The sequence below is a fragment of the Ovis aries genome, chromosome 9 (assembly GCF_016772045.2).
Source record: "Ovis aries strain OAR_USU_Benz2616 breed Rambouillet chromosome 9, ARS-UI_Ramb_v3.0, whole genome shotgun sequence".
Classification (NCBI taxonomy): domain Eukaryota; kingdom Metazoa; phylum Chordata; class Mammalia; order Artiodactyla; family Bovidae; genus Ovis; species Ovis aries.
The window spans coordinates 83,196,830-83,216,904 of record NC_056062.1 but is presented as its reverse complement, the minus strand read 5'-3'; positions in this window follow the sequence as shown (position 1 = coordinate 83,216,904).

Sequence of the window (20,075 nt, the reverse complement as noted above, 5' to 3'; positions counted from 1 at the left end):
GGCCAAATCCCCTCTTTTGGAGGGCATACCTGTGTTTAGGTATGTGGTTTAGGTAATGTGGTTTCTGAAGGGAATTGTTTCAGGTTAAAAGTTATGGGATCTCGCCAGGGGCCTGCAGTGTCTCTTTAAGGACCACCCTAAGTCAGTGGCTTTTTTTTTTTTTTTTTTTTAAAGCAACTGATACATCAAAAGACATAAACCGGAGGGAAGCAGATCATTTCTTGGGAAGGGGATCATTCTTGGGCACAATTAATCAATATGGTTAGTTTATCACTGGAGATTGTACTTGAGAGAAAAACTAAGATGAGATCTTCCAGTAATCACCACCACCTCACTGTCCACTTATTTTTAACATTACTGGTCTATTTTAAAGACTTTCAAATTGCCTAAGGATCAACAGAGATGATCTCGGAGGGCCATATTGGCTCCAGAATTCGATTATCTCACAAGCTCTGCCATACTGGATTCCTTAAGAAAGGTGGAGATGCCCACGCACAGGACTCTGACAGCTCTCGTCTTGAGTTCAGGCTCATGCATATCTAAGAATGGAGAGTCTCTAAGACAGTTCAGGCTAAATGGCTTCTTCCAAGGAAGGAGAGGAATAAACATGTATTAAAGTTTGTTTTGTGCCAAGGAATAGACAAAGAATTTCCCCCTATCAGGGCTAAATTTGACCTTAATACAGTTTAAGAAAAATTCCATCTTCATCATTGGTATTTTTTTTTTAGTGGAAAAATAGAGCCTGAGGTGGGTAGATAGTCATTCATCTGTTTGTCAAAATACTTGAGTAGCTTGAGATGTGACATGCAGACAAAGCTTGGGAGAATTACAGAAAAGAGCTAGGTAAATAGCCAAGAGAACATTTCAGGGCTACAGCGAGATCTCCCAGACACACCTCAGAAAAGAAAGGAATATACAGCTATGCTGAGGGCGGAGGACAGCGTAAATGGGCTTTGTAGGGACACCAGAAAGGTGAGTAAAGCCAGGGGACAAGACACCAGCCAGGAGAGATGACCAAAGTAGTAGGTGTGATAATGACTATAGCTTTCCTACCAGGAGCCAGAACCACGAGCATCAGTCGACCTCTGTGGTATGAATAGGAAATCATGACATCGTTTGCAGCAACATGGATGCAACTAGAGATGATCACACTAAGGAAAGTAACTCAGAAAGGGAAAGACAAATATTATATAATATCACTTACATGCGGAATCTAAACTATGACACAAACGAACATATCTACAGAACAGAAGCAGACTCACGGACATAGAGAACAACTCGTGGTTGCCAAGGGGTGGAGGGTCGGCGGAGAGAAGTATTGGGAGTTTGGGATGAGCAGAGGCAACCCCTTATATATAGAGGTGGATAGATAACCAGATCCTATTGCACAGCATAAGGAATCTATTCAATATCCTGTTAAAAATCATAAAGGAAAAGAAGATGAAAAAGAATATACATGTGTAACTGAGTAGCTTTGCTTTACGGCAGAAATTAACACAACAGTGTAAATCAACTATACATTAAATTTATTTTTTTAAAAAAGAAAGAATGGCATAAACAATTTCCTTCCTGAATACTATGAACAAACACAAAATTACCGTCCGGCAGTGCAAGGGTTAGTCACACAAAGCTTAATCCTACAATTAACACTGAAGTCAAAAGCTGAAGGAAATTAGAAGAGCATCAGTCAGAGCCCCTGGGACGCTGAGAGGGCTCTGGAGAGGCGGCGACAGTTGCCGGCAACAGTCAACAGATGGAGCTGGGGGGCTGCAAACCCCGAGGATTGCAGCGGGGAGCGGCGGGGCGTGTGCGCAGAGGCCCGGCTCCCCGCGGTGGCAATCACACTTCATCAGACGTACACACACCCCTCCCATCCTGCTAACGCGGCCGGAGGACTACGATCGGGGCCCAAGTGGAGCGTGGGCAGCTGCCTGCACAGGGATGTGCGTGGGTCCTACGTGGGCACTGACGCAGCCCCAGGACAAAGCGGCCCTTTTGCTATCTTCAGGCCGGAGGATGTGTGTCATAGAGACCCAGAGGCTGCATGCACCTCACGGGGAACAGGCTTTGGACACAGCAGGAGTCTGTCTCTCATTTTATTTCATTTACTTACTTGTGTACCTCTCACTTAGGAACAATCTGGTCTGTCCAGAACCGGCGTTTTCTCAAAGAAAATGTTTCTGTCCGTAAATGGAAAGAAAATTCAGCTAGAAATGTCCCCACTGTGGTGCCCGACATAACCAGCACGAACTGGTGCCCCAGAGACCAGCCTAAAATCTGGGGGCAGGCTTCGGTGGGAGAGGAGGACAGCCGCTCTGGGCTCCTGAGTGGTTCCCTGGGCCGCACGGGGGGTTAAGCTCTGTGAAGCTGGGAACCCAGTCTGTCTGATCTGACTTATGGTTTTAGCTGCTCTAGCCCTGACATTGTGCCTGGCACACAGTGTGTGTGCAATATCTGACTCTGGGCCGCATTAATCAAATAAATGAAGCTTTCAGCATACAGATCTATACTTAAATCCTGACTCTTAAATCCTGTCAGGGACAATGTTCTGGGCAAGATATTTGACCTCCTCTTGGCCTCTTGGCCATCTTCAGAAATAATGTGCTGTGTTTGTCACTATATTCACAGTGTCTGAAAAAAGATAGCTGCTGGATAAATCTTTTGTGGAAATGAGACCCTGCACCTCAGTTTACTCATCTGTAGAAGAAGTACCATGATATCTACCCAGAAGGATTAACTCTTATGAAGATTAAACGAGGTGATGTATTTAAAGTTCCTGGCACATAAGAAGTGCTGAATAAAGATATGGTAACTTAACAGTTTTTGTTGGCAAACATCTCCACTGCCCTCTGTTACCTTATTCCAGGTAACCCTCAAATGTGAATCTGTCTGCATTCTACCTGTCTTTTCCTACACACCCTCAAACATCTTCGTTTGCACTTAGAGCCATTCGAGGGGTGTCCTGACGGGGAAACCCTGACTAGCGATCATTAGCCACTTCCACACATCATCCACTTCTGCACACAGCTGAAGAACGGCCACTAGCAACCCGAGACAGAGCAAGCAGCCAGTGCTCAACTGCAAAGCAGCTGGCTTCCTGGGAGGCAGGCCCATTCCCAACCATCTCTTTAGCCCAGATGGGGCCCAGAGGGAGAATGCTACAGTCTAGACTCAACCTCTGGAAAGAGCCACAGTGCTAAGTCTCAGGCGCCTCCCTGGTTGGAAAGATGCTCCCAAAACTGATCCTGGCCACAGCCTCCTTGAATTTTACTTGGGAAAGCTGCTAATGGGGGTTTTCCACCTCAGAATTGGAAATCATATATTCACATCTATAGGGGATATATGATTCTAGAAGCTTCATGGAAGGTCAAAACCTCAGGACCATCTAGAAGCTTCCAAAAGGCAGACATCTGCAACTCTAGATGAGAGAAGACCATTTTTCCCCCCAAGGTGCTTAAAAGCAGCTTGGCTTGGAGACTTCTTGAAGAGCCAGTGAATTCTGTGTTTCTGTAAGAAGATGGCACAGAGAAAACCCAACAGCAACATGCCTCCTTGAAGATTGTTCTTCTGGTTGGATGGGATTGAATGAGAAGCGTCTTTTAGGAAAGAGAGAATCTGGATGACCCTGTATTTGTATAATATGATCGTTCTTATCAATTTTATATTTGTATTGCCTACAACTCTGTCAATCAAGTAGACCAGACGCTTTAAAATTCCACATTACACATGGAAAAACTGATATTTAAAAGGTCCAGCTGATTTTCCAGACTTGCATTTAGTTAATAGGCAGACCTGAAATTTGTTTCCATCTACAATGCTTCTGAATGAACTATACAGCCTACCAGCTCCCAGCTATACTTGGAAGACGGTGACTATCAGGATGATGTCTGTCCTCTCCCCCCATAACAGAAACACATAGATTGCTGTGGTTCAGACCTTTCTTATAATGAAATGTCTTTTCCAAATGTTTTCAGAAACACTCAGAAAGTACAGCTTATATAAGTTATATTTGAATCTATTCCCTTTCAACTTCTAATAATTAGTTTCAAATATACAACCATTATTTGCCCTGAATTTGTCTTCTGAAATATATATGAAGAAATGTCACCTTGGAAAATAATTTCCTCTTAAAAAATATCTGAAAAGTTGTCCCCTTTGAAACAATTTGAAACAATTTGGCCCAAGAATGAGTTTTTGGATGGATGAGGGGCACTTCCTCTCCTAAAATACATTTCTTAAAATTGATACACATTTACTTACTTGTCAGTTTTGATGTACACTTGATGAATTTGCTTTGACTGACTTGATTATTTGATTGGTTTATCATCTGGTTAATTTGCAAAGTGAGGTTATAATCACATATTTCTATTTAGAAATAATGTCTCTCAGTGTCAGCTTCTTCGCTCTTGTTTCTTAAGCATTTTTTAAAAAGATTTATTTATTTATTTTTAGTTGCACTGGGTCTTTATGGCTGCACACGAGCTTTCTTCAGTTGCAAAACTGGCAATACCACAGTCTCTACTGTTGGAACAAGAGTATTTGAGAGGCAGCAGTGGATATCTGGAAGGTTTATGGGCTTTGGAATTAGACCTAACTTTGACACCAAACGATTCATTCGAAAAAATCATCCTATCCTGTATGCCCAGCATTGCTATCTCATTTCAGTTCAGTTCAGTTCAGTCGCTCAGTCACGTCCGACTCTTTGCGACCCCATGAACTGCAGCACACCAGGCCTCCCTGACCATCACCAACTCCCGGAGTCCACCCAAACCCATGTCCATTGTGTCGGTGATGCCATCCAACCATTTCATCCTCTGTCATTCCCTTCTCCTCCAGCCCTCAATCTTTCCCAGCATCAGGGTCTTTTCCAATGAGTCAGCTCTCCACATTAGGTGGCCAAAGTATTGGAGTTTCAGCTTCAACATCAGTACTTCCAATGAACACCCAGGACTGATCTCCTTTAGGATGGACTGGTTGGATCTCCTTGCAGTCCAAGGACCTCTCAAGAGTCTTCTCCAACACCACAGTTCAAAAGCATCAATTCTTGTGTGCTCAGCTTTCTTTATAGTCTAACCCTCACATCCACACATGACTACTGGAAAAACCATAGCCTTGACTAGACAGACCTTTGTTGGCAAAGTAACGTCTCTGCTTTTTAATATGCTGTCTAGGTTGGTCATAACTTTCCTTCCAAGGAGTAAGCGTCTTTTAATTTCATGGCTGCAATCACGATCCACAGTGATTTTGGAGCCCAGAAAAATAGTCAGCCAGTTTCCCCATCTATTTGCCATGAAGTGATGGGACTGGATGCTGTTATCTTAGTTTTCTGAATGTTGAGCATTGCTCTCTATGTAGGCATAAATGACGATGAATAGAACTCATGGGTCCTACCACTGTGGAACTTATAGTCTGGTAACTTGACTCACTGTGTGTCTTTACGCGAGTTTCAGTACTTCCCTGAAAAAGTGAAAGTGTTAGTTATTCAGTTGCAGCTGACTCTTTGCAACCCAATGAACTGTAGCCCGTCAGACAGTACCTCCCTGAGCTCCATTTAAACTGTATATTATGAAGTAATGGATACTAAAAAACTAAAATAAGGAAAGACGTTTTCTTCACAAGACCGTGGTGAAAGGCTATTTAAATAGCATGAAGCATCAAGTTCGTGGCTGGTAGTCAAGCAAATAGGCTTCCCTGTGGCTCCGTGATAAAGAATCCACCTGCCAATGCAGGAGGTGTGGGTTCGATCCTTGGATCAGGAAGACCCCCTGGTGCAGGAAAAGGCAACCCACTCTAGTATGTTTGTCTGGGAAATCCCATGGACAGAGGAGCCTGGTGGGTTACAGTCCACAGGGTCACAAAGAGTCAGACATGACTTAGCAACTAAACAACAGTCAAGCAAATGTTTCTATTTGTCCTACCTAACTAATCAAATCAAGTCCAGCAGCAGAGGGCAGCAGAATCACTTCCGACCTTTGCAGTCTCAATTAAACCTTTGCAGCATGGGCTTACCTTTACCAGGCTGCTCACTCAGATCTCCCTTATAACTTGGCCATCTGGCATTTCTTTCTTTCTTTCTGTTTTTAAATTTTATTGAAGGAGAGTTGATTTGCAATGTTGTATTAATTTCTGTAGAGAAGGCAATGGCAACCCACTCCAGCACTTCCATGGAAAATCCCATGGACACAGGAGCCTGGTAGGCTACAGTCCATGCAGTTGTGAAGAGTTGGACACAACTGAGCGGCTTCACTTTCAATTTGCACTTCCATGCATTGGAGAAGGAAATGGCTACCCATTCCAGTGTTGTTGCCTGGAGGATCCCAGGGACAGAGGAGCCTGGTGGGCTGCTGTCCATAGGGTCGCACAGAGTTGGACACAACTGAAGCAACTTAGCATGCATGCATTAATTTTTGTTCTACAGCAAACTGATTCAGGTATACACATATGTATGTATATATAATACACATACATATATACTCTTTTTCATATTCTTTTACACTGTGGTTTATCACAGGATATCCTGCGCTGTACAATAGGACCTTGTTGTTTATCCATCCTGTATATACTGGTTTACATCCGCGACTCCCATACTCCCAATCCTTCCCTGCCCTCCTTCCTCCCATCTTGGCAACCACAAGCCTATTCTCTCTGTCAGCCAGCTTTTCCCGTGCGCCATCCTCTTCAGTTTTGCCAGAGCACTCTGGGTTACTGACCACAGCCTCCTCCTTGAACTGCGCCCCCACCTTGGCTTCCTAATTCTCTGCTTTCCTTCCCAGTGCTCTTCCTGTCCCCCAGCTGCTTTCCCTCCTTCTCCGCTCCTCTTTATGAACACCATCTTCATGCACAAGCTGCCGACTGGCCTGACATTTCTTTAGTCTGTCTTCCAGTCCCATCTGTCCATCCTCTGTTCAGGCTGGCCTCGAGCCAAAAATTCCAGCAGTGATTCTACCATCTTCTCCTCACAAGGCTTCCTCTTCTTACCTTTTGGTTTCTGTTTATGAGAAAGTTGAAGTTGAATCTTTCGGGACCCTTCTCATCCCTCAGTTCCCATCGACAAACACTGATCGATGCTGATTTGGCCCTGTATCCTCAGTCTGTGCCCTCTCTCTCCCCCATCACCTTTGTGCAACATCTCATGTCAATTACTGAGACTACAGCAACAGCCTCCCAAATGGGCCCCTGCTCCTTCTTCCTCAATTTCTCCTCACTTTTGTTACTAGACTCAACTCTCTTCCTAAAGTGCATCTCTGATCCCCTTGCTCAGAAAACATTATGGACTCCCCAGAGCATACAAAGTAATAGCCAGTTTCCTCAGTCTGGTACCTGCGAACCTCTTTACAATCTGACTCCTGCTGATGTTTCTGTTTTACCTCTCTGGGGCTCTCTAACCTCTTCCCCACAGCCCTGCAGGTTGTGTCCGGTGGGGGAGATCAACACTGATCAATGACCACAAAAGCACACATCTGTAAATTAGGATATGGGCTCTCAATGCAGAGAGGATGTCATCAAGGCGTAAAGCTGAGAGTCTCTGAATTCAGAGAGCTGACCAAAGCTTGGAGAGATGTGAACAAAGGGGATGGAGAAGGAAACGGCAGCCCAGTCCAGTGTTCTTGCCTGGAGAATCCTGTGATGGAGGAGCCTGGTGGGCTGCTGTCCATAGCGTCACAGAGTTGGGCACAACTGAAGTGACTTAGCAGCAGCAGCAGCAGCAGAACAAATGGAATAGAGTGTGGGGTGTGATCGGAGAGAAGTTAGGGCCATCTGCTGCTGCTGCTGCTAAGTCGCTTCAGTTATGTCCGACTCTGTGGGACCCCATAGACTGCAGCCCACCAGGCTTCCTGTCCCTGGGATTCTCCAGGCAAGAACACTGGAATGGGTTGCCATTTCCTTCTCCAATGCATGAAAGTGAAAAGAGAAAGTGAAGTCGCTCAGTCATGCCTGACTCTTAGCGACCCCATGGACTGCAGCCCACCAGGCTTCTCTGCCCATGGGATTTTCCAGGCAAAATTACTGGAGTGGGGTGCCATTGCCTTCTCTGTAGGGCCATCTACTCAGGGTTTTAAGGAGACCCGATGGCCAGTTTTGTTAAGCAGTGGGAAGCCATTGGATAGTCTTAAATGGTATGGGTGATATCATCATCTCAATTTTAAAAGATGACCCTGCAGCAGGTAATGTCCTCCACATGGAGGATGTTGTCTTGAGCTCCTGATAGCCCCCAGAGAACCTGGAAACAGGGTCTTCCATAAGTCGTGTCCGACTCTCTGTGACCCCATGGACTGCAGCCTGCCAGGCTCCTCTGTCCCTGGGATTCTCCAGGCAAGAACACTGGAGGGGGTTGCCACTCCCTTCTCCAGGGGATCTTCCTGACCCAGGGACTGAACCCATAGGAGCTGCTGAATGAACACCTGGACCAGAGGAATGAAAGCAGTCATAAAGGAAGACGGGGAGGCGATAAGACGAGGGAATAAGAGGAAGCCAGTTAAACTGACTGGAGAGAGGGGAACGCCGTTTTGAGATTTACATTTAAAACAATGAGATAATTTTACAGAAATATTCTAAGTGTGGGCTGCCATTTCATAGCTGTCACCACAAGCTGGCAGAAACCCTGTTGAAATTTGGCTTTGGAATTACCTTCAGAGGCTGTTTATCAATTATACACTTCAAACCGCATTGCCTTTACTGTCAAATTTGATTACAACTTTGTTTTTCCAAGTTTTCCCCATACCTCTGTTTTTTATATTTGCCTTCTCATATTGTTTTCTTAAATTTTAAATTATATGCCTCTTCATATTGTTTATTTGGATTGCCACCTTCTAGAAGACAGAGTCTTGGAGAAGCCAATGGCACCCCACTCCAGTACTTTTGCCTGGAAAATCCCATGGATGGAAGAGCCTGGTGGGCTGCAGTCCATGGGGTCGTTAAGAGTTGGACGCGACTGAATGACTTCACTTTCACTTTTCACTTTCATGCATTGGAGAAGGAAATGGGAACCCACTCCAGTATTCTTGCCTGGAGAGTCCCAGGGATGGGGGAGCCTAGTGGGCTGCCGTCTATGGGGTCACACAGAGTCGGACATGACTGAAGTGATGCAGCAGCAGCAGAAGACAGAGTCTAGATGTTTTCATTTCTCCAAAGAAGACATACGGATGGCTAACAAACACATGAAAAGATGCTCAACATCACTCATTATTAGAGAAATGCAAATCAAAACCACAATGAGGTACCACTTCACACCAGTCAGAATGGCTGCGATCCAAAAATCTGCAAGCAATAAATGCTGGAGAGGGTGTGGAGAAAAGGGAACCCTCCTACACTGTTGGTGGGAATGCAAACTAGTACAGCCACTATGGAGAACAGTGTGGAGATTCCTTAAAAAATTGCAAATAGAACTACCTTATGACCCAGCAATCCCACTGCTGGGCATACACACCGAGGAAACCAGAATTGAAAGAGACACATGTACCCCAATGTTCATCGCAGCACTGTTTATAATAGCCAGGACATGGAAACAACCTAGATGTCCATCAGCAGATGAATGGATAAGAAAGCTGTGGTACATATACACAATGGAGTATTACTCAGCCGTTAAAAAGAATTCATTTGAATCAGTTCTGATGAGATGGATGAAACTGGAGCCAATTATACAGAGTGAAGTAAGCCAGAAAGAAAAACACCAATACAGTATACTAACACATATATATGGAATTTAGGAAGATGGCAATGACAACCCTGTATGCAAGACAGGGAAAGAGACACAGATGTGTATAACGGACTTTTGGACTCAGAGGGAGAGGGAGAGGGTGGGATGATTTGGGAGAATGACATTCTAACATGTATACTATCATGTGAATTGAATCGCCAGTCTATGTCTGACGCAGGATGCAGCATGCTTGGGGGCTGGTGCATGGGGATGACCCAGAAAGATGTTATGGGGAGGGAGGTGGGAGGGGGTTCATGTTTGGGAATGCATGTAAGAATTAAAGATTTTAAAATTTAAAAATAAATAAATAAATAAATAAATAAATAAATTTTAAGAGGAAAAACAGCTGTTACAGACCTAGATGCCCTGTGGGGGCTTCTCCCATTTATTGTCAGGGTAAAGGGTATAGTGGGGAGGCATAGGGAGTGATGGGTTGAAAGGGGGATCAGAATCAGGGCAGTAGAAGGAGGCTCCTGCCTTTCTTCTTTCTCCTTTTTCTAGTACAGAGGATGCTGAATTTAAAATATATGTACCAACATGGAGAAGTTTCTTCATAAGGCGAGCATCATGTAGTGGATCAAGCATGGGCACTGCAGTCAGAATGCCTGGATTTAAATTCAGACAGCATCACTTACTAGCTGAGGGGCCTTGGGCAACTGACGTATCCTCTCCAGGTTTCAATTTTCTCATCTGTTCAATGGGCTGATAATACCAGCTATCTCATATGGTTAATTAAAGAATAAGTATGGAAGGTACTCAGAGAAGGCCTGGCCCGCAGGAAGCACTCAGTTCTTCTCAGCTGTTTTTCCTGTTACTGTTCATAAGCAAGAGTGTGCCTGTGTTTGTACTATCTCGTGTTTTAAGATTCTTTGTTCCGAAATACTTGAAATTGCAATTATGAACTTTGATGCACATTTTCCATGTATTCTTCTACAGATTTTATTTTGATGGTTCACAGAAATATAATTAGCATCATGCAAATATTTTGGTTAGGGCTAAAAGCACCTTCAACATTTAGCACAAAGAACAAAACGCTTAAAAATCATCACATTTTGAAAGCTAAATGTGAGAGCTCTGTGGGTAAATCCCCTAACAAGTGAGAGATTTTGAATAAACAGTAATTATGTAGCAAAACTCTAAGTAACAGCTGCAGGGAATGTTGAAACAAACAGAGCCTGGAGGTTTTGTATGTGAAGGATATAACCTGGTGGAATAATTTATTATCTGGAACCAGATAATCCCTATGTATACTAACTCTATGCATATCATCTGTATAGGAAATTTTAGGAATGAAAATACTTCCACGTCACCTTGAAACATTTATCGCTAAAATATTCACTTTTCAAAAGTAGTGTGATGTTAGCCAGCTGTGGACTTCTGGTATAGTGATGGTTAAACATACATATATTTCTTTAATATTGTCAGAGGTTCCTAGCCTGAATATTGCAGCAATTTCCCACTTCCTCATTGAACAGAATTTTTTGAAAGTCAGCAGTTTAAGTAAATGATGAGACAGCTAAGAAGAAAGAATGAAGAGAGAGAGAAGGAGAGTAGCCTGTTGAGTAAGAGATGAAAAACTATGGAGTTGAGCACCAGTAAGTATAAAAATTAAGTAAAAGTCTTGCATATGTCTGTACTGTGAATTTCTCCTAGTTAAAAATAACCCACAAAGGCATCAAGATGACCTGTGACCAGAGACGGAATCATCTTTGCATGACATCAACATGACCCCCTCGTGCAGGTCCTCAGGAAACAGAGTGGAACCCCCATCCCAGATCCGAGAGGGCAAGCTGAGGACCTTTTCCATCTGTGTGCATGAGGAGATTTTGATATAGTCAGAGATCATAAAGCCTTCTTTCCTACATAGTTCTTTCTGGTTATTCCTACTCCGAGAACTGAGAAGTTCATGATATATCCCATTTTAACTGCTCTTTATAGAAATACGCTTGTCAGAGTCCATCAAAGCCAAGAACAGTGTAAAAAATGGAGAAAGTTTCCAATGGGGGACAGTCATGGAAATCCCCCAAATGAGGAAATTGTAAGTAGATTTTCCATATGACTCTCATTCTTTAAGAATTTGCTCCATGTATGCAGTCCTACTTTTGGCCAACTCCAAAGGAAATGGCCTCTCACCCTTCACTCATTCACCAAAAATCAAACAGGAAGAGATAAATAATCCTTCCACAGTGTCCCAATAAATCCTTAAGGATTGTCTTTTTATTTTCAACTTGATGTTGAAAGTGTCAGTTGAAAAATATATTAAAAAGTTAAATGATTTTACCTCTACTACAGCTTATGTTGCAGTGGAGTACAATGGTAAAACATGTTTGTGAAGTGTTGGGCTGTAACACTGTATTTCTTCTGACATAAGCAAAATTACAGGGTTTTATTTTTGCACCATTTTAGAGATGGGTAAAAACAAGACTCAGAGATTTAAGAGCTTTATAGAAGAGTCAGAAACAGCCCATTGCTCTATATTGTAAATCACTCCATTTTGAATGAAATTGCCTGATTCACAGAGAAGTTTCATGTTCACTAGGTAAAAGAGATGAAGAAGGGGTGGGGTTGGAGGAGGGAGAAAATTTTTTTAAAAAAAAATAGGAAAAGGAGAAGGGGAAGAAGAAGAAAAAGAGAGCTAAATTATTTTTCTCTTCACTAATTTTCCCAGTTCTAAGTCAGAGCCTGGTACCTCAAGTAGAAGGGGTGTGCAGAGCTAAACCTGTACCATCTGCTGCTACTGCTACAGCTGCTAAGTCACTTCAGTTGTGGCCGACTGTGCGACCCCATAGGTGGTGGCCCACCAGGCCCCCCGTCCCTGGGATTCTCCAGGCAGGAACACTGGAGTGGGTTGCCATTTCCTTCTCCAATGCATGAAAGTGAAAAGTGAAAGCAAAGTCGCTCAGTCGTGTCCAACTCTTCGTGACCCCATGGACTGTAGCCTACCAGGCTCCTCCGTCTGGTAGGCTTTTATGGGATTTTCCAGGCAAGAGTACTGGAGCGGGGTGCCATTGCCTTCTCCTGTACCATCTGAGTGCCCAACAAATTAATTGAAGGGTATTTACACTGAGCTGTGTTTGTGCTGCAGACTGAGCTGGGAGGAAGGGTGGGTTTGATTTATTCACTATTTATAGCAGTGAAAACAAGTTAAGTGAAATTAAAACAGACTTACAGTCTGTTGATTGGTTCTTGGCCAGCAAGGACCATGTGCCTGTCAGATTTACTCAGCTCTTACTACCAGGATTGCACAAAAGTTTAGGCGGTGCAGAGTGTTTTTCATTTTTTCCCCAAAGTAATAAACTATAGATATTCTGAGTTATTGGTGTATTTGGATAGCAGATTTCAAATGTAAATACAAGAGAAAGCACCAGGCAGTTTGTTTTTCAATGAAAATAAAAGAATGATTAGCAACAGGTAAAGTGAACCATGCCTGTTGTTTTTCTACAATCTCTTTTCCTTTGGTATTCTATAGTTTGATTATAGTATGTTTGAGGGTGAGTGTATTGTTATTTACACAGTTTGCAAGTTGGTGGGTTTTTTGAATCTGTGGATTCATGTCTTTCATCAGTTTTGTAAGCTCAGCATGATCTAGTCAGATAGCTTCTTTCCTACATTTTCTCTGTTTTTCCTATCTGCAATTCCCATCAGACTTATGTGGAACACCGCTTTGTCCTCCATGTCTCAATGTTTTTGTACTTTTCATCTCTTTGTCTTCCTCGGTTGATGGGCTTTGGGTGATTTCCTCAGATCAGTCTTTCAGATCAACAATTCTCTTTTTATTTTTTCCTGTGACTTGTCTGTTGTTAATATGTCCATTAAGTTTTAAAATGTATACATATTCTATAGTTTTAAAATTTGAAATAATTTTCATTTTAAAATAATTATAGAATCGTCAGTTGCAAAAATAGTGCAGAGAATTTATGAATACCTATGTTCAGTTTTCCCCAATGGTGACTTATTAAACAACTAGAGTGAATTATGGAAGGAGTTGACTGCCACAATACTATCAAATAAAGAACAGATTTCACAAGTTTTTGCATATACTCATATTATAAGGTATTTATGTATAAAACTATGACATGTATCTCAAACTATGACATGAACCTTCATATAACCAGCATTACAGCCTTGTTCCATCACCATGAAGGAACTCCCTCATGCTGCCTCTTATAGTCTCACATCCTTTCCGCCTTCTCTTAAATCTGAATATCCACTGATCTGCTCTCTATCTCTCTAATTTTCTCTCTAATTTTGTCATTTTGAGAATTTTATATAAATGTTTAACTGTACAGTTTAAATCCTTTGAAACTGGCTTTCTTCACTCCATATAATGTCTTAGTTGTTGCTGTTGTTCAGATGCTATGTCTGACTCTTCGCTACCTAATGGACTGCAGCATGCCAGGCTTCCTATTCTTCACTATTCCTGGAGATTGCTCAAATTCATGTCCATTGAGTCAGTGATGCTATCTAACCATCTTATGCTCTGCTGCCCTCTTCTCTTTTTGCCTTCAATCTTTCCCAGCATCAGGGTCTTTCCAGTGAGTTAGCTCTTTGCATCAGGTGACCAAAGTATGGAGCTTCAGCTTCAGCACCAGTCCTTCCAATGAATATTCAGGGTTGATTTCCTTTAGCATTGACTGGTTTGATCTCCTTGCAGTCCAAGGGGCTTTCAAGAGTCTTCTCCAGCACCATGATTCAAAAGCATTAATTCTTCAATGCTCAGCTTTTTTTTATAGTCCAGTTCTCACATCCATACATGACTACTGGAAAAAATCATAGCTTTGATTATATGGACCTTTGTTGGCAAACTGATGTCTCTGCTTTTAAATATACTGTCTAGGTTCGTTTCAGCTTTTCTTCCAAAGAGCAAGTATTTTTTAATTTAATGGTTGCAGTCACTGTCCTCAGGGATTTTGGAGCCCAAGAAAATAAAATCTGTCACTGTTTTCCCTTTATCCCCATCTGTGTGCCATGAAGTGATGGGATGGGAACAGATGCCATGATCTTTGTTTTTTGAATGTTGAGTTTTAAGGCAGCTTTTTCACTCTCTTCTTTCACCCTCATCAAGAGGCTCTTTTAGTTCCTCTTCACTTTCTGCCATTAGAGTGATTATCATCTGTGTATCTGAGGTTAGTGATATTTCTTTCAGCTATTTTGATTCCAACTTGGAGTAGAAATCATGGTCAACAAAAGAGTCCAAAATGCAGTACTTGGATGCAATCTCAAAAATGACAAAATGATCTCTGTTCATCTCCAAGGCAAACCATTCAATATCACAGTTATCCAAGTCTATGCCCCAACCAGTAACGCTGAAGAAGCTGAAGTTGAACGGTTTTATGAAGACCTACAAGACCTTTTAGAACTAACACCCAAAAAAGATGTCCTTTTCATTATAGGGGACTGGAATGCAAAAGTAGGAAGTCAAGAAACACCTGGAGTAACAGGCAAATTTGGCCTTGGAATGCGGAATGAGGCAGGGCAAAGACTAATAGAGTTTTCCCAAGAAAATGCCCTGGTCATAGCAAACACCCTCTTCCAACAACACAAGAGAAGACTCTACACATGGACATCACCAGATGGTCAACACCGAAATCAGATTGATTATATTCTTTGCAGCCAAAGATGGAGAAGCTCCATACAATCAACAAAAACAAGACCAGGAGCTGACTGTGGCTCAGATCATGAACTCATTACCAAATTCAGACTCAAATTGAAGAAAGTAGGGAAAACCACTTGACCATTCAGGTATGACCTAAATCAAATCCCTTATGATTATACAGTGGAAGTGAGAAATAGATTTAAGGGCACAGATCTGATAGATAGAGTGCCTGATGAACTATGGAATGAGGTTCGTGACATTGTACAGGAGACAGGGATCAAGACCATCCCCATGGAAAAGAAATGCCAAAAAGCAAAATGGCTGTCTGGGGAGGCCTTACAAATAGTTGTGAAAAGAAGAGAGGTGAAAAGCAAAGGAGAAAAGAAAAGATATAAGCATCTGAATGCAGAGTTCCAGAGAACAGCAAGGAGAGATAAGAAAGCCTTCTTTAGCGATCAATGCAAAGAAATAGAGGAAAACAACAGAATGGGAAAGACTAGAGATCTCTTCAAGAAAATTAGAGATACCAAGGGAACATTTCATGCAAAGATGGGCTCGATAAAGGACAGAAATAGTATGGACCTAACAGAAGCAGAAGATATTAAGAAGAGGTGGCAAGAATACACGGAAGAACTGTACAAAAAAGATCTTCACGACTCGGATAATCACGATGGCATGATCACTCACCTAGAGCCAGACATCCTGGAATGTGAAGTCAAGTGGGCCTTAGAAAGCATCACTATGAACAAAGCTAGTGGAAGTGATGGAATTCCAGTTGAGCTATTTCAAATCCTGAAAGATGATGCTGTGAAAGTGCTGCACTCAATATGCCAGCAAATTTGGAAAACTCAGCAGTGGCCACAGGACTAGAAAAGGTCAGTTTTCATTCCTATTCCAAAGAAAGGCAATGCCAAAGAATGCTCAAACTACCACACAGTTGCACTCATCTCACATGCTAGTAAAGTGATGCTCAAAATTCTCCAAGCCAGGCTTCAGCAATACGTGAACCGTGAACTCCCTGATGTTCAAGCTGGTTTTAGAAAAGGCAGAGGAACCAGAGATCAAATTGCCAACATCCGCTGGATCATGGAAAAAGCAAAAGAGTTCCAGAAAAACATCTATTTCTGCTTTATTGACTATGCCAAAGCCTTTGATGTGTGGACCACAATCAGTTCAGGTCAGTTCAGTTCAGTCGCTCAGTCATGTACGACTCTTTGCGACCCCATGAATCGCAGCATGCCAGGCCTCCCTGTCCATCACCATCTCCCGGAGTTCACTCAGACTCATGTCCATTGAGGCTGTGATGCCATCCAGCCATTGCATCCTCGGTCGTCCCCTTCTCCTCCTGCCCCCAATCCTTCCCAGCATCAGAGTCTTTTCCAATGAGTCAACTCTTTACATCAGGTGGCCAAAGTACTGGAGTTTCAGCTTCAGCATCATTCCCTCCAAAGCAATCCCAGGGTTGATCTCCTTCAGAATGGACTGGTTGGATCTCCTTGCAGTCCAAGGGACTCTCAAGAGTCTTCTCCAACACCACAGTTCAAAAGCATCAATTCTTCGGTCCAACTCTCACATCCATACATGACCACAGGAAAAACCATGGCCTTGACTAGACGGACCTTAGTCGGCAAAGTAATGTCTCTGCTTTTGAATATACTATCTAGGTTGGTCGTAACTTTTGTCCCAAGGAGTAAGCGTCTTTTCATTCCATGGCTGCAGTCACCATCTGCAGTGATTTTGGAGCCCCCCAAAAATAAAGTTTGACACTGTTTCCACTGTTTCCCCATCTATTTCCCATGAAGTGATGGGACCAGATGCCATGATCTTTGTTTTCTGAATGTTGAGCTTTAAGCCAACTTTTTCACTCTCCTCTTTCACTTTCATCAAGAGGCTCTTTAGTTCCTCTTCACTTTCTGCCATATGGGTGGTGTCATCTGCATATCTGAGGTTATTGATATTTCTCCCGGCAATCTTGATTCCAGCTTGTGTTTCTTCCAGTCCAGCGTTTCTCATGATGTACTCTGCATAGAAGTTAAATAAGCAGGGTGACAATATACAGCCTTGAAGTACTCCTTTTCCTATTTGGAACCAGTCTATTGTTCCATGTCCAGTTCTAACTGTTGCTTCCTGACCTGCATATAGGTTTCTCAAGAGGCAGGTCAGGTGGTCTGTATTCCCATCTCTTTCAGAATTTTCCACAGTTGATTGTGATCCACATAGTCAAAGGCTTTGGCATAGTCAGTAAAGCAGAAATAGATGTTTTTCTAGAACTCTCTTGCTTTTTCCATGATCCAGCGGATGTTGGCAATTGATCTCTGGTTCCTCTGCCTTTTCTAAAACCAGCTTGAACATCAGGGAGTTCACGGTTCACGTATTGCTGAAGCCTGGCTTGGAGAATTTTGAGCATCACTTTACTAGCATGTGAGATGAGTGCAACTGTGTGGTAGTTTGAGCATTCTTTGGCATTGCCTTTCTTTGGAATAGGAATGAAAACTGACCTTTTCCAGTCCTGTGGCCACTGCTGAGTTTTCCAAATTTGCTGGCATATTGAGTGCAGCACTTTCACAGCATCATCTTTCAGGATTTGAAATAGCTCAACTGGAATTCCATCACTTCCACTAGCTTTGTTCATAGTGATGCTTTCTAAGGCCCACTTGACTTCACATTCCAGGATGTCTGGCTCTAGGTGAGTGATCATGCCATCGTGATTATCCGAGTCGTGAAGATCTTTTTTGTACAGTTCTTCCGTGTATTCTTCTTAATATCTTCTGCTTCTGTTAGGTCCATACTATTTCTGTCCTTTATCGAGCCCATCTTTGCATGAAATGTTCCCTTGTTATCTCTAATTTTCTTGAAGAGATCTCTAGTCTTTCCCATTCTGTTGTTTTCCTCGATTTTCACAATAAACTGTGGAAAATTCTGAAAGAGATGGGAATAACAGACCACCTAAACTGCCTCTTGAGAAATCTGTATGGAGGCCAGGAAGCAACAGTTAGAACTGGACATGGAACAATAGACTGGTTCCAAATAGGAAAAGGAGTACTTCAAGGCTGTATATTGTCACCCTGCTTATTTAACTTCTATACAGAGTACATCATGAGAAATGCTGGACTGGAAGAAACACAAGCTGGAATCAAGATTGCCGGGAGAAATATCAAAAACTTCAGATAGCAGATGACACCAACCTTATGGCAGAAAGTGAAGAGGAACTAAAGAGCCTCTTGATGAAAATGAAAGAGGAGAGCGAAAAAGTTGGCTTAAAGCTCAACATTCAGAAAACGAAGATCATGGCATCTGGTCCCATCACTTCATGGGAAATAGATGGGAAACAGTGGAAACAGTGTCAGACTTAACTTTTTCGGGGTCCAAAATCACTGCAGATGGTAATTGCAGCAATGAAATTAAAAGACGCTTACTCCTTGGGACAAAAGTTACGACCAACTTAGACAGTATATTCAAAAGCAGAGACATTACTTTGCCTACTAAGGTCTGTCTAGTCAAGGCCATGGTTTTTCCTGTGGTCATGTATGGATGTGAGAGTTGGACTGTGAAGAAAGCTGAGCGCCGAAGAATTGATGCTTTTGAACTGTGGTGTTGGAGAAGACTCTTGAGAGTCCCTTGGACTGCAAGGAGATCCAACCAGTCCATTCTGAAGGAGATCAGCCCTGGGATTGCTTTGGAGGGAATGATGCTGAAGCTGAAACTGCAGTACTTTGGCCACCTGATGTGAAGAGTTGACTCACTGGAAAAGACTCTGATGCTGGGAGGGATTGGGGGCAGGAGGAGAAGGGGACGACAGAGGATGAGATGGCTGGATGGCATCACGGCCTCAATGGACATGAGTCTGAGTGAACTCCAGGAGATGGTGATGGACAGGGAGGCCTGGCGTGCTGCGATTCATGGAGTCGCAAAGAGTCAGACATGACTGAGTGACTGAACTGAACTGAACTGTGATTCATCCAGCCCAGAATTTCTCATGATGTACTCTGCATAGAAGTTAAATAAACAGGGTGGCAATATACTGCCTTGCTGAACTCCTTTCCCAGTTTTAACCAGTCAGTTGTTCCATGTAAGATTCTAACTATTACTTCTTGACTCACATACAGGTTTCTCAGGAGACAGGTAACATAGTCTGGTATTCCCATCTCTTTAATAATTTTCCAGTTTATTGCGATCCACATGGTCAAAGGCTTTACCATAATCAATGAAGCAGGAATAGATGTTTTTCTGGAATTTTCTGCTTTCTCTATGATCCAAGGAATGTTGGCAATTTGATCTCTGTTTCCTCCACCTTTTCTAAACCCGGCTTGTACATCTGGAAATTCTTGGTTCATGTACTGCTGAAGCTTAGCTCAAAGGATATTGAGTATAACTTCACTAGCATGCAAAATGAGTGCAATTGTCTGATGGATTGAACATTCTTTGGCACTGCCCTTCTTGGGATTGTAATGAAAACTGACCTTTTCCAGTTCTGTGGCCACTGCTGAGTTTTCCAAATTTGCTGGCATATTGAGTGCAGCATTTTAACAACATCATCTTTTAGGATTTGAAAAAGCTCAGCTGGAATTCCATCACCTCCACTAGCCTTGTTTATACTAATGCTTCTTAAAGCCCACTTCACTTCAAACTCCAGAATGTCTGGCTCTAGGTGAGTGACCACACCATCCTGGTTATCCTGGCCATTAAGACCTTTTTGTATAGTTATTTTGTGCATTCTTGCTACCTCTTCTTAATTTCTTCTGCCTAAGTTAGGTCTTTACTGTTCCTCTCCCTTATTTTGCC